Source organism: Hyperolius riggenbachi, chromosome 8 (assembly GCF_040937935.1).
Source record: "Hyperolius riggenbachi isolate aHypRig1 chromosome 8, aHypRig1.pri, whole genome shotgun sequence".
Classification (NCBI taxonomy): Eukaryota; Metazoa; Chordata; class Amphibia; order Anura; family Hyperoliidae; genus Hyperolius; species Hyperolius riggenbachi.
The window spans coordinates 205,540,476-205,554,849 of record NC_090653.1 but is presented as its reverse complement, the minus strand read 5'-3'; positions in this window follow the sequence as shown (position 1 = coordinate 205,554,849).

The window sequence follows — 14,374 nt, the reverse complement described above, 5'->3', positions numbered from 1 at the left end:
ACAGTCCCTGAGCAGAAAGGCAAGGCGGCTGCGGAGACACCCCGCGTGCCCGCAGCCGCCATTTCTGCGGATATTACAGTACCCCCCCCCCCCTTGAGGCGTGGACTCCGGACACGGTCCATCAGGTCTGTCATGCATCCTTTCCCTAGATTCTTTTGTATCCAACATCCCAGGGAGGGCGGGAGAGGAGTCCCCCGGTACCACAGATTTAACTGGAGACGTATGAGAAGTTTTAACTCTTCTCATTCTGGACGGCAGGGCCCACATGATGTCACTTGGTACAGCCTGCCACTCTTCAGATTGTCTCCTGCCTTTCTGCTGACTTTGAAAAGTGGGGACTAAATTCTCCCGAACTATCGCAGTAGCAAGGACCACTTTCTCGGGAAGGATGCCTGTCAGAGTGACGGGCTGTACTGTCTCAGGCTCAAAACATCTAGACAAAGCATCAGCTTTAATGTTTTTACTACCTGGCCTATACGTGATAATGAACCTGAACTTAGCAAAGAATAAAGACCAGCGAGCCTGTCTGGGATTGAGTCGTTTCGCTCCTTCAATATATTCTTGTGTTTTTCTGATCGGTATAGACTGTAATAGTATGTTCAGCACCCTCAAGCCAGTGTCGCCTTTCCTCAAAAGCGAGTTTGATGGCCAACAGTTCTCGATTCCCGATGTCATAATTTCTCTCGGCGGGAGAAAATTTCCGGGAAAAGAATGCACATGGGTGCAACCTGCCCTGAAGCCCGGAGTGCTGAGACAGTACAGCCCCCACCCCTACCTCTGAGGCATCCACCTCAACAATGAATGTAAGGGACACATCCACATGCCTCAAAATAGGAGCGGAGCAAAACAATTGTTTCAGTGATGAAAGGGCAGCTTGTGCCTCTGATGACCAATTGTAAGTATCAGCTCCCTTCTTGGTAAGCTCAGTAAGAGGTGATACCACAGAAGAAAACCCCCTAATGAACCTCCTGTAATAACTGGCAAAACCTAAAAATCGCTGAAGTGCCTTCAACCCCAAAGGTTGTGGCCACTCCAGGACAGCTGATACCTTTTTTGGGTCCATTGACAATCCCGAGGTAGAGATTATGTACCCCAAAAAAGGAACCTCTGAAACTTCAAAGAGACATTTCTCAATCTTGGCGTATACGGAGTTCTGTCTCAATTTTTTCAAGACATACTTCACATGTTTTCTGTGTTCCGACAAATTGGGTGAAAAAATGAGTATATCGTCTAAATAGACGAGAACAAACCGCCTGAGGACTTCTCTGACGACCTCATTGATGAGCTCTTGGAAGAGGGCAGGTGCGTTGCACAACCTGAAGGGCATGACATGATACTTATAGTGCCCGTCGGGCGTGTTAAATGCCGTCTTCCACTCGTCACCCTCTCTTATGCGGATCAGGTTGTATGCCCCTCCGAGATCGAGTTTGGTAAAAACACCAGCATCGGTAATCTGGGCGAATAAATCATCAATCAGGGGAAGAGGGTAACGATTCTTTACCGTGGTCTTGCTCAGACCTCTGTAGTCTATACATGGTCGCAGGCCACTGTCCTTTTTCTGTACAAAAAAGAAACCTGCCCCGGCCGGGGACCTAGAAGGACGGATGAAGCCTTTGGCTACGTTTTCTCTGATGTATTCCTGCATGGCAAGCTTTTCAGGTCTTGAAAGATTATATAAATGACCCCTAGGGGGCATACAACCTGATCTCAACTCAATAGGACAGTCAAAATCCCGATGAGGAGGAAGCTTGTCTGCAGCCTTAGGGCAAAACACATCAGCAAATTCAGAGTACTGAGTAGGCAACCCCTCCACTTGGACCTTGGTAGCGCATATCATCACTTTCTCTAAACAATGATGATGACAATAGGGGGACCACGATAACAACTGTCGGGAAGCCCAGTCAATCTGAGGGGAGTGCTTTTAAAGCCACGGCATGCCAAGAATCATAGTAGAGGTAATCATCTTAATAACCAGAAATTGTATTTGTTCTTTATGCAGAACCCCAATCTGACATAACAATACAGGAGTCTGAGAGAAAGATCGCTTCCCCTGCAGTGGTGAATCGTCCACTGCAGTGACAACGAGCTGAGGTTCCAGAGGGGTGAGAGGGAAACCAAACTTTACTGCAAAATCATAATCCATAAAATTGGCCGCAGAGCCCGAGTCTATAAAGGCCTGAGTGGTCTGAACCTGATCTACCCACGTAAGAGAACATGGGAGGAGTAGGCGACTATCCCTTACTGATGAACCTGGGTCGCCTAGAGTGACATTGCCGATTATCACAGAACGGCATAACTTCTCTGTCTTAATGAGACAATCTGGGACCACACGTTCAGTCTCTGCACCATGTACCCATTTCTCCTCTTTCTTCACCTTTGTGAATCTAGCCTGAGCAACTTGCATTGGCTCCTCCTGAGGAGGAGAAGAAACATAGCAAGTCTTAACGGTGAATCTCTCTGATACTTTACTGCGAGTCTGCTAGTGGTACCGGACTCGCCGATCAATCCTAATGGCTAAAGAAATTGCTTCATCCATAGTCCTGGGCTCTGGATGAGCTAACATTAACTCAGCAACCGCATCAGATAACCCAATAAAAAACAGTCGAGCAAAACATACTGCCCCCATCTAGTTGATACTGCCCATCTTCTAAACTCTATAGCTAAATCGGGATCATCATAAATAATGGCGATTGCTTTCCTGAACAGATTCTAAGGATTCATGGTTATCTGGGAGACTGTAGGCCCAAGACTGCGAATCTCCAGACAGTAATGTTTTAATAAATACAACTCTCTGACTCTCAGATCCTGGTGAATCAGAACATAACGCAAAGTATGATAGGCACCGATTTTTAAAATTCCGAAAATCGGCCTTATGTCCAGAGAACCTTTCCGGGAAAGGCAGTCTGCGCTCCGAAACTAGAGGGAATAGCACTGATGCATCTAATGCTTGACTGATGCACACCTCCTCAGATAATTGACTAATCCGAGTCTGTTGGGTGTTAACCGTAAGAGTCAATTGGTTAACAGCCGAGATCAAAATCTCAACATGATTGCACAGTGTATTGACATTTTCTGGTGTGCTGTTCTGTAACGATTGGTGTAGCAACACAGATGTCTGATTATGTGTGATCTGCAGATCTGTGTGATCTGCAGAATCACTAATAATACAGACGTTATACCTGATTATGTGGTGATCTGCAGCATCACCCATAATACAAGTATAGCAGGCAGAATACAAAGTATGTAGTGCTTGGTGCAACAGTAATAAAATAGTTTAGCTAGACCTCACCAGAGGAGCTGATGGGTACTATTAGAACACAGTAACTGATAGTTTGGCTTAACCTCACCAGAGGAGCTGGTGCGTACTATCAGAAGAGCACCTCACCAGTGACAAGGGCTCACTGGTGAGTAGAAAGGTCAGACAGGCTAAGACTAGTAACGAGCGAGCAGGTGCAGTACAGAATCGGCAGGCAAGAGAGTAGTAAGATATCAGGCAGGGTTCAGTAACAAAGTCAGATGGGCAGATGTACAGGAACGATAAGCAAGAGCAGAGTCAGAGGGTAGCAAGAGTCATACACAGTAAATCAATAAACAGTATAACAATGATCCTAGTCTTGTGTGAAATCCCTGGTTTCCTCCCAGATCAAAGCACACCAGATAGTATCTAAGGTCTGAGCGCTAGCAAATAAGTATTCGCAACAGCAGACAAGTTACGAGTGAACAGTGAAGGGATATAAAGCAGAGGAGACCCCACAGCCGCGCCCACAACAATCAACCAATCCGGAACGCCGTGAGTCTCCTCCGACGTCAGCCGACCAGCTGGTCAGCTTACGCGCCTCCTCCCTGTATAAAGGTCCCGTCTCCGCGCGCCCGCGCGATACAGCAACTCCATGTGCAAAAGACAAACACGTCCTAGGCGTACTAGACGCCAGAGGCACGGGCACAGTCCCTGAGCAGAAAGGCAGGGCGCTGGGGAGACACCCCACGTGCCCGCAACCGCCATTTCTGCGGATGTTACACATCCCTTTAATCAAAGTTTGTTGCTTGTCTCTGCATCTGCTCTAAAACTATAATGTCGCTTTCGTAATGTGGTGCCCAGAGCTGAATTCTATATTCCAGATGCAGCCTTACTTGAGAGGTAAACAGGGGCAGGATTATGCTAGCATTCCAAGTTCTTACCTCCCTTTTCTTAATACATCCCATAATTTTATCTGATAGCCACCTGGAGTCAGGAAGGAATTTTTGCCCTTTTGGGGATAATTGGACCATGCCTTGTAAGGGTTTTTCGCCTTCCTCTGGATCAACAGGGATATGTGAGGGAGCAGGCTGGTGTTGTGCTTTGTTCTCTGGTTGAACTCGATGGACGTATGTCTTTTTTCAACCCAAATAACTATGTAACTATGTAACTATTTGCTTTAGCTGCAGCTGCTTGGCATTGTATAAGGTTATTTTACTTGTCAACAAGTAGTCCCTCTCCAAATTTCCTTTATTTTTAAAATAAGAAGTTTTAAAGGGACTCCGAGCAGTGCAGAAACTATGGAAAGATGCACATCATTTTAAAGCTCTCTTTCTCCTCTTTCCAATGATATATAAACCGCCACCCTACGCCTTTTAGTTTTCGCTATTTTCGCGATTAAAATTGCTGCAGCCGCGATTTCGATCGCGAAAATAGAGAAAACTAAAAGGCGTAGGGCAACAATTTAGGTGTCGTCAGAAAGAGGAGAAAGAGAGCTTTAAAATGATATCCATCTTTCCATAGTTATATTGTATTACACAGGGCGACTTTTTGTCAAAGTCAGCAGCTGCATTCAGCAGAATGGAGCTGCTGACACTGGGGAAAGTGTCGTCCTGTGTAATACAATATAACTATGGCTTGATGGATATCATTTTAAAGCTCTCTTTCTCCTCTTTCTGACGACACCTAAATCGTTGCCCTACATCTTTTAGTTTTCTCTATTTTCGCGATCAAAATCGCGGCCGCTGCAATTTCAATCGCGAAAATAACGAAAACTAAAAGACGTAGGGTGGTGGTTTATATATCATTGGAAAGAGGAGAAAGAGAGCTTTAAAATGATATGCATCTTTCCATAGTTTCTGCACTGCTCGGAGTCCCTTTAAATCAGGATGATACCATTTATTGGCTAACTAAATATGAATAAAAATAAGCAAGCTTTCGGCCTTGCAGCCTTTGTCGGGCTTATATCCTGTTAGTTTGCAAACTGGTGGTACAGACAGCTTTATACATGCAACATCAAAAGGGAAAACAGATATTTTTTTCAAGCATAAATACATGTCATTAAGATGCCTTAATTCAAACAGATCATCTACATGGGGTTAGAGGTTGTTAGCTAAAATAAGGATCCTTGTTTACACCATGCTCACAGACCTGGGATTAGGATTGACCCAGAGGTATCATAAAATAAGTGAGTAGGGAGGCCGACCAAAATCCTTATTTAGCCTCATAAGTAGATGGACCAGTTCAAAACCTGTCAGTGAGGTTTTTACTCCAAGTTTAATGTCCCTATCTGTGTTTCATTTATTTTGTATGGTGCTAGACCGTTGATATGACCAAGATGCATGACTTTGCATTTTTCAACATTGAATTTAATGTGCCATTTACATTCCCATATAGCCATCCTATCCCGACCCTTCTGCAATATGTCATTATCTTTGTGTGTTGATAATTCTGCACAGCTTTGTATCATCTGAAAAAATATCAAAATTACTTTCTGTCATTACTTTTGGTTTGATGTTTCTAGCAATTTATATTTTTAGCTTCAATTTTTGCCAGCCTAATTTTTTTTTACAAATTGTATTGCACTCCTTATAGGTGCTTATTGCAGCCCCAGCTCCCTCCTGTTTTAAAGCCTTATAAGCATTCCTTTTCAGCCTCATTTTTTATCTCTTACCTTTCTATTCATTGAAGTAGGGACGGTCACGGTGGGTGTCACACGGTAGCCTGTGTGACAAAGATGAGACCAGGAGCCAAATGATGCAGTGTCATAGAATAAAAATTAGCTCAATATTACAAGGGTAGTTATACTCACAAAGGTGGGTTGCAGTACCTGCAACCACTGTAAATCGCCTATGGGGAAATCACCATCCCCCCTTGGTACTCCAGGTCCTGCCGGAACTGGGTGGTCACTCTTCTGGGGTCCCTACTAACTGTGGATGGCACCACACTAGTGGGAAGGACACCTCCAAAGGCGGTGTAGTAGGCAATGAAGAAGGGTGAAGGCGCCCAAAAATAAATATCACTCAGAGTATATGTATATCACATAAGTAAATACATGAGGTATCTTACCGTGGCTGGATAGTGTACTGGTTAAGGGCATCGCCTTTGACATGGATGACCAGGGTTCGAATCCTGGCTAGGGTCAGTATCTATTCAGTAAGCAGTTCAAGGCAAGACTCCATAACACTGTAGGGTGGCCTCTTGAGCGCGTCCCAGTGGCTGCAGCTCTTGAGCGCTTTGAGTCAGACAGGAGAAAAGCACTACACAAAAGTTCAGATTATTAATACCTCTCCAGATGAACCAACTCAGAAAAACAAGGGTTTCGATCATGTAATGTTTATTCAAGCACAATTAAAAAAGACAAAGCGTTTCTTGGGTCTCTGCATGCTTCCTCAGGTCAATAAAGTGCCTTAAGGAATCCAGTTTGCAGCTTAGGCGCCAAAACTTTTGTTGTATTTTTGCTTCCAGGCTGCAAACTGAATTCCTCAAGGCACTTTATTGACCTGAGGAAGCGTGCAGAGACCCGAGAAACTCGCAGCACAAACTCTAATTTTATAACATTTCGACTATCCTCACTGTATTGTGATACAGCCCAGGAGGGTGGGTTGTAAACATTAGTTAATGAGTAACACATTTTAAAATATTTATATTAGCCCGCCAACTATGTACAGTTTTTAGTGTTTTCCACTATCACTTACGTTATTTATACAAGAATGTCAGTGATGCATCATATAGAAATGAGGATGCAATTCCTTGACAAACATATGTTCTATATCATCTTTATAGATAATCCTTAAAGAACCACACCAGCGAAAAAAGTAAGCAGTTAAAATCTGACAGAACCGACAGGTTTTGGATTAGTCCATCTCCTCATGGGGGATTCTCAGGGTTTTCTTTGTTTTCAAAAGAATTTCCTTCATTGCTAAGTCTAACTGCCAAAATAGTTAGATACCAGCCAGCCTACCTAACGGTTGTTAGACTTGACGGTTTTGTGAGATTTTAACTGCTTACTTTTTTTTTTGGTGGCGTGGTCCTTTAAAACAGTACCAACTACTGCATTATGCGTTGTTTAAAGAGAAACCGTAACCAAGAATTGTCCTTCATCCCAATCAGTAGCAGATACTCCCTTTCCCATGAGAACTCTATTCCATTTCTCAAACGGATCATCAGGGGGCTCTGTATGGCTGATTTTATGGTGAAACGCCTCCCACAGTGTGATGTCAGCGCCTCACAGCTCTGAGGTCTTGAGATCACACTGTGGGAGCCTTGTTGCATTGTGGGAAATAACAGCTGTTTCCAACTGCCAAACAAGCAAGCAGCATCTCCTTCCAGTGACATCACCTGCCAGCAGTAAAAATGTCACCATGTGATAAATGGTCACATGTAAATGAATGAGAGGAAAGATTTTACAATGAGCAAACACTGACTAAATCATTTATACATAATTATTTTAAAAATTAACCACTCTGCCCCCATAAAGACCAGGGCCCGCTGGTACCCGAAACTGCGGAACACCGGCGAACAACGACGAATCGCGCACATACCCGCCTTCACCCCAGCGCATCGGGAACCTGGGCCACCCATTCTGTCATATCTATGACGGCAGAGTTCCTGTGAGCTGGTCAGGAGCTGCTTTCATTGGCTCCTGACCCTGCCTATCAATGTAAGCCAATGGGAGCAGCTTAGCAGCTTACGTTGATAGGTAGGGTCAGGAGCCAATGAAATCGGGGCTATAGATATGGCAGAGCGAGTGATCCACCACGGGAAAACAGCGGCGAGATCGTCGGGAGCAACGAAAGCAGCGAGAACGTGCGGCGTCAATTGATTGAAATCTACGTCCTGCCAGCCAGGTAGCCACCAAAACAGGGCGTAGATTTCAATAATTGCGGTCCTAAAGTAGTTAAGCACTTTTTTTATTACATTATTTTCAGTGAAGTTTCTTTTTAAATATCCAAGCAAAGAACTCCACAGCGCTAGGGTAACACCACGGTATCTGCAGTTCCACCTCAGTGTAAATATTCAGACAGTGACCATCACCGAAAATAAATTCATCAAAAGCTCACTCACTGTCCTTAAAAACATAACAGTTTAATAAAATTCAAAAAGTAGCACATATACAATAGCTTACTTTAAGGGTCCTTTTGACAGGGACCCTTGGTAAAAACAAGCGTGTAGTGTATACCAATACACAATCATAAATCTCACGGAATCTGTTGATTTGCCCAGTCTCCAGTTCCGACCGGTTTCGGCTTTCCGCCGTCGTCAGGGAACCTTTTTAAATATATAACTGCCACCCCATACATACTTTATATGCCTGCTGGTTGTCGGCCCCGATTAAAAATGAGTGAAGCTTGCCAAAAGTATGAACATGATACCTGTAACATGTTATACAAATGACAATGAAAGATGGTATGTGCAAGTAACAAAACAACATCGGATCCCACAGATATGAACTATAGTATATGTATAGCCAAAATTAAACCTCACCCTATCCGGTGAGGTTCAAGTTCAGCAGGCGCTGATTCCCATCAAACTATTTATGTCTTTTTTGTGTATAAAATGTAGACATTTACACTGAAATATTCCAGGGCCTTGAGAGAAGCCAAGTAACAGATATATTCTCTATGGAGGCTCTATAATTAACCCATTTTAAACAAAAGGCCCAAAGACAGAATTTAAAGGAATTAAAGAAAATGCAGAGGATTGAAGATCCTGATTTTTAAGCTCAGCTGGTCGAGAACTGAAGTATTTTGATAGAAATCAGAGTAATTTAATATGCTTAAACATTGTTATTATCATTGTCATTGATCATCAATATACTGCTCTGCTTAATATATTTTTTTAAGTAAAAAAATGATAATTATACTTATTAATAAAACATGAAAATATTTCACAGCAATACAAGGTTTAACATATAACTTGAAGTAAAATACAGCATGGTGAAAATAAACATGTACTTATAGTGCTAATACTATGGGTAATCCTAACTAGGGCATAAAAGTAACCACTGATTATACTAAGGCTACGTTTCCATTTGTGTGGCGGCATGCGTCTTGCGAGACACGATGCCGGCACAACTGCTGCCTCTCGCATCCGAATCCCTATGCACGGCTATGGGATTCGGACAGCTACGGACGAAATTATGCTGCAGGGCCTCAGATTTTTTCTCGGCCACGAATTCGGATGGCTCTCATAGACTTCTGTAGGCTCCTGTAATCCATCCGAATTCGTGGGCGGGGAATCGGCCGGGATTCGCAGCAGTGGAAACCCAGCCTTACAAGTGAGTGCCATACGTACCTAATCCGCATTTATATAATGCAGTACCCTCCCTGAATCCAGTTCATGCACCATGTCACCACAGGGTTGATTCTGCAAGCTGCGGTAAAATAAGTAAGTTATGTAGCGCGTATTACACAAATAGAGCAACTTGTGTTACCTACGTAACATGCATGTGCATTACCTAGGTAATGTGAGTTAAAGCGGACAAGAACCTTTGCACAGCACACATTGAGTCTTTATTACAAATATAGTTGCTGAAGAAATTCCCTACTCTGTGTTCCGTGTTTGTTTAGACAGATCAAAGTTGCTAATTAGTTCTTATTAGTAGCTGGGAATAAACTGAAGGTGCTCTGCTTATTACAGTAACACTGAGGCTTATTTTTTAGTGCTCCCTGCTAAGTGAAAACAAGTAAAATGTCAGTTTTTTTAGGGTTTCCATAATTTGTTTTTTTTTTTGTTAACTCTCAGCAGCGATAATATGCCATATCCCAACCAGAAATTAGCTTCATCAGCACCTTCCCTTGTTGGGTAAATAGTTGCATCATGGTTTGCCATATCTTTTATTTAGTAATCTTATTTGGATTAGAAAAATATTAGAAATATAGTAAAACAATACAAAGTAATGACAGATTACTGTTCATTCAGACATCCCACCTACCACACCCCATACATACTTCATACATCCTCCATAAACTTCCCCCCCAAAAAACTCAGACACTTCTAGGTCCTCTCCTCCTCCTCACAAAAAAACAATGAGGTATACGGAAGTCAGACAACACTCTTCTCCCAAATCCGTTTCATAACAACCCAACAAGTAGCATTAGACCCTTCAGTCACATCATCTTCTCCTATCCAAACTCTATTATTTAGAAATGCTATAATATCCTTTTTCCATTCTCTAAGGGAGAGTGGTTCCAGATTTTTCCATTTTTTAATAATACGCTTCCTAGCTAACCTTACCCCCAAATCTACCAATAGTTCTTGCTCAGGACCACCTTCTGCTTCTTTTGTATCTTTAATCCCAAAGATTGCCCAGTTTACATCTAATGTAACTCCAGGGATTAAGTACCCGGAGCAAAATTCCTCCACCCCTTTCCAGAAGCCCTCCACCACAGGGCAGCTCCACATCATATGCAAGAAGGTACCTGAATCCTGTCCGCAGTTCCAGCAGGTTTCATCAACAGCTAAGCCGTATCTGAACATACGAACTGGCGACAGGTACCATCTGGCTATTAATTTATATTGGGCAAGCTGAATATAGGTGTCCGATATACTCCAGATTTTTTTTAAAAAAACTCTAGCCCATAATTCTCCATTCATTTTAATTCCTTCACATTTTCCCCAACTGTCACAGAATCGTGGGAGGACCCTGTGGAGGGTGGCATCCAGCACTTTATAAATGTTTGAGAGAGTCCTCGGTGGCCTTTGTTTTAATAGGAACCATCTTTCAAAATTGTTTACTTTGTTGCTAATAACACCCTCCTTTCTCTCCAAATTCTTCCAATAACTCTTTAGTTGTACAGCAACGAAATAATTAATTTTATGGGAATCAAGTAAGGGAGAGATAGCTAGTTCACTATTACCTACTAAGTCTATAAGTCTCATATCCATAGGAAGATGATTAGCATTACACCAAGCCTTGTCTTTAGTTGGTCCAAAATCTGGATTATTTACAATTGATATCAGTGGGGATATTCCATCAAAATGTCGCCATCTCTCAATTACTTTAGCTAAAATTGATACCGTAGGTTGGATAAGGGGATGGGAGGGAACCAACAAAGCAGCTCGTATCTGAGCTGGGATCCAGGAAAGGAGAAGGTCTCGGCGGAGGCAGCTTCCCTCCATTCTTACCCATAATCTATTGTCCTCATTTATTCTCCAATCCAGCAAACGAGCTAGATGAATACTAGTTTAATATCTGTAGATGTCTGGAACTGCCATACCCCCGAGATCCTTACCCCTTGAAATAATAGAGAATGCTATCCTACGCCGTGACCTTGCCCATATAAAATTTTGGAACATCTTGTTCCATTCTTGAAACCATTTGCTGGGTAGGGACAGGGGCAGACACTGTAACAGGAACAGTAATCTAGGCAATATCTTCATCTTCAGCGCAAATTCTTACACCCAAATATTTGATTGAGTGACTGTCCCAACAAAAATTTATACTGTCCTGAATAGCTTTCTTGGTTCCAGGGGAGCAGCCCAAATCAAGAATTATAGATTTTTGTTCATTAATTTTAAAATTAGTAGCCATCCCGAACTGAGTGAACCATTTCAAACAGTGTTTCATAGAGACCCCTGGATTGGTCAAAGTGAGGAGTATATCATCAGAGTAAGCAATCAATTTTATTTCCTCCCCTTCATTCACTATCCCCTCTATAAAGGGATCCCCTTGGATAGCTCTGATAAGGGGCTCTAGACTCAAATTGAAAAGCACTGGAGAGAGAGGCCATCCTTGCCGAACTCCATTAGTTAAACTAATGCTCTCAGATAGACAGCCATTTATCTTGACTCTTGCTGATTGATTGGAGTACAAATTTATTATTCTGTCAACAAAACAGGGACCCAGGCCGATCCTCTTAAGAACATCAAATACAAAACCCCTAGAAACCCTATCAAAAGCTTTTTCTGCATCGATAGTGGCTAATATTGCTTCTTTATTACTTAATTTACAACCATTCACCACATTAATAGCTGTATAGATGTTGTCTTTAACATGTCTTTGTTTTCGAAAGCCAGCCTGTTGATTCCCCAGAACCAGGTCCGTTATTTCACCCAGTCTTGCAGCTAAGATCCTGGAATATATTTTGACATCACAATTCATAATTGATATGGGACGAAAATCTTCACATGCCATAACAGATTTACCTTATTTTAGTATTAGGGAAATTGTAGCCTCATTAGCTCTATATGAAAAAGTCCCACCACCCCCCTTATCGTTCACCAATGTACAAAAATGCGGAGCTAAGGAGTTTGAAAAAAAGCTTAAAAAATTCTACCGGAAAACCATCTGGTCCTGGGCATTTGCCATTTGTCAAGCTTCTTACTGCTTCAACAAACTCCTTCTCCTGTATAGGGGCCTCAAGAATCTCACCAGTTTTTTTATCTAGGACTTGCATGGCCACATGCTTCTCGAGTGCTTTACTCTTTGAGTCCCCTATGGTCTCTGACAGATTATATAGTTTCTGATAAAACTGTGCGAAAACAGACCCTATCTTATGTGTTGCGAATTGTATAGTCCCATTCTCGTCGCAGATTTTTTCAATAAAATTAGAACTGTGGTCCTTTTTGAGCAAATTTGCTAATACTTTCCCCGTTTTCATAATTTGTATTGATGAAACATTTTCTTCCATAAGAGTTATCATGCTGTGGATAATGTTTTAAAGCAGAGAGGAAGTTCAGCGTTTTGTCCCACTCGTGAATCAACCCCCACATTTGTGGTCAGATTTGCGCAAAGTTTGGATTGGAATATACCCTCTTTCCCCAAAATTATGGCATCCCCTGAAAGTAAGCCATAGTAGGAATTTTGAGCATACTTGAAATATAAGTCCTACCCTGAAAGTAAGCCCTAGCGGCAGTAAGGGGGAAAAATATGGAAACTTGTGTTATTACTGGAGCCCATAGTCTTGCGGGCAAGTAGACATGGGACACAGGAGGACAGGTGATAGAAGAGGACACAGGTACAGAGAGGGATACCAGGGGACAGTAATGGTACAGAGGGGAAAAAAAGTGGCACACAAGAGGTGGATCCAGCACAGAGGAAAAGGTGTCACAGTGGGGAAGTCAGGAAGACACACAGCACAGGAATTGAAATATAAGACATCCCCTGAAAATAAGCCCTAGCACATCTTTTGGTGCACAAATGAATATAAGACACTGTCTTATTTTCGGGGAAAGACGGTAGTACAGTTCAATGAAGGTGGTCAGATTTGCGCAAATTTCTGTGCAGGTCTTTGACGATCTCCACACTAAGGAGTAAATCACAAAAAAAGAGCACCTTATTGGTTTAAAATGGCTATCTTGCCACTTGGTTTGTAGTTTCCCAATAAATAAGCACTGTCACACATTACATCAGTAACAAAATGTAATCAAGTTTATTAGGGACATGTCCCTTTAAAAACAATTAAAAAACAATCTCATAAAATCCCTCTCAAAGTGCTGCCTGTTAGCAGACACCCTGCTGCATAAATAATATCTGAAATACAATTGTCCAATATGCTGCAATCAATGAAAAACACAGGTAGATTCAAGACAAAAAAGTGCATATAGTGCTGTAAACAATAAATATGTTCAAATACACCTGTTACCTCTCAATTTTCTATCCAACCTCACTGTGGAGGTATCTCAATACAATGACCCAAAAGTACTAAAGTGCTATGTGCAAACCTAATGAATAAGAGATGATGGATACTCATCTCAAAAGCTGGTGAAAGTGAATAAAGTGTGTGGTTTAAGACTCACCCGTGTGCGGAAGTCAGCAGGGAAGAGGGAAGGCCCTACGCTCTCGCAGCTCCGGCTGCTTCTGAGGAGGCTAAAGTCCGGAAGGAAGGATGCCCCTAATAAACCCATCCCCATCACAGATCACGTCAACAGTACATGCGCGGCCGCGCATGACACGCCCAACAGACCCGTCCAATCGGACGCGTACTGCTGGCGTGTAGGGCGGCTGGCCGCGGGATGACAGGGGCGGGCGCATGCGCACTGAGATGCGGGTGGCCCGGGTGTCCTCCTGCGGTCAGCTGACTTCATGACGTACAGGCCAGCAGTACGCGTCCGATTGGACGTCTCTGTTGGGCGTGTCATGCGCGGCCGCGCATGTACTGATGACGTGACCTGTGATGGGGATGGGTTTATTAG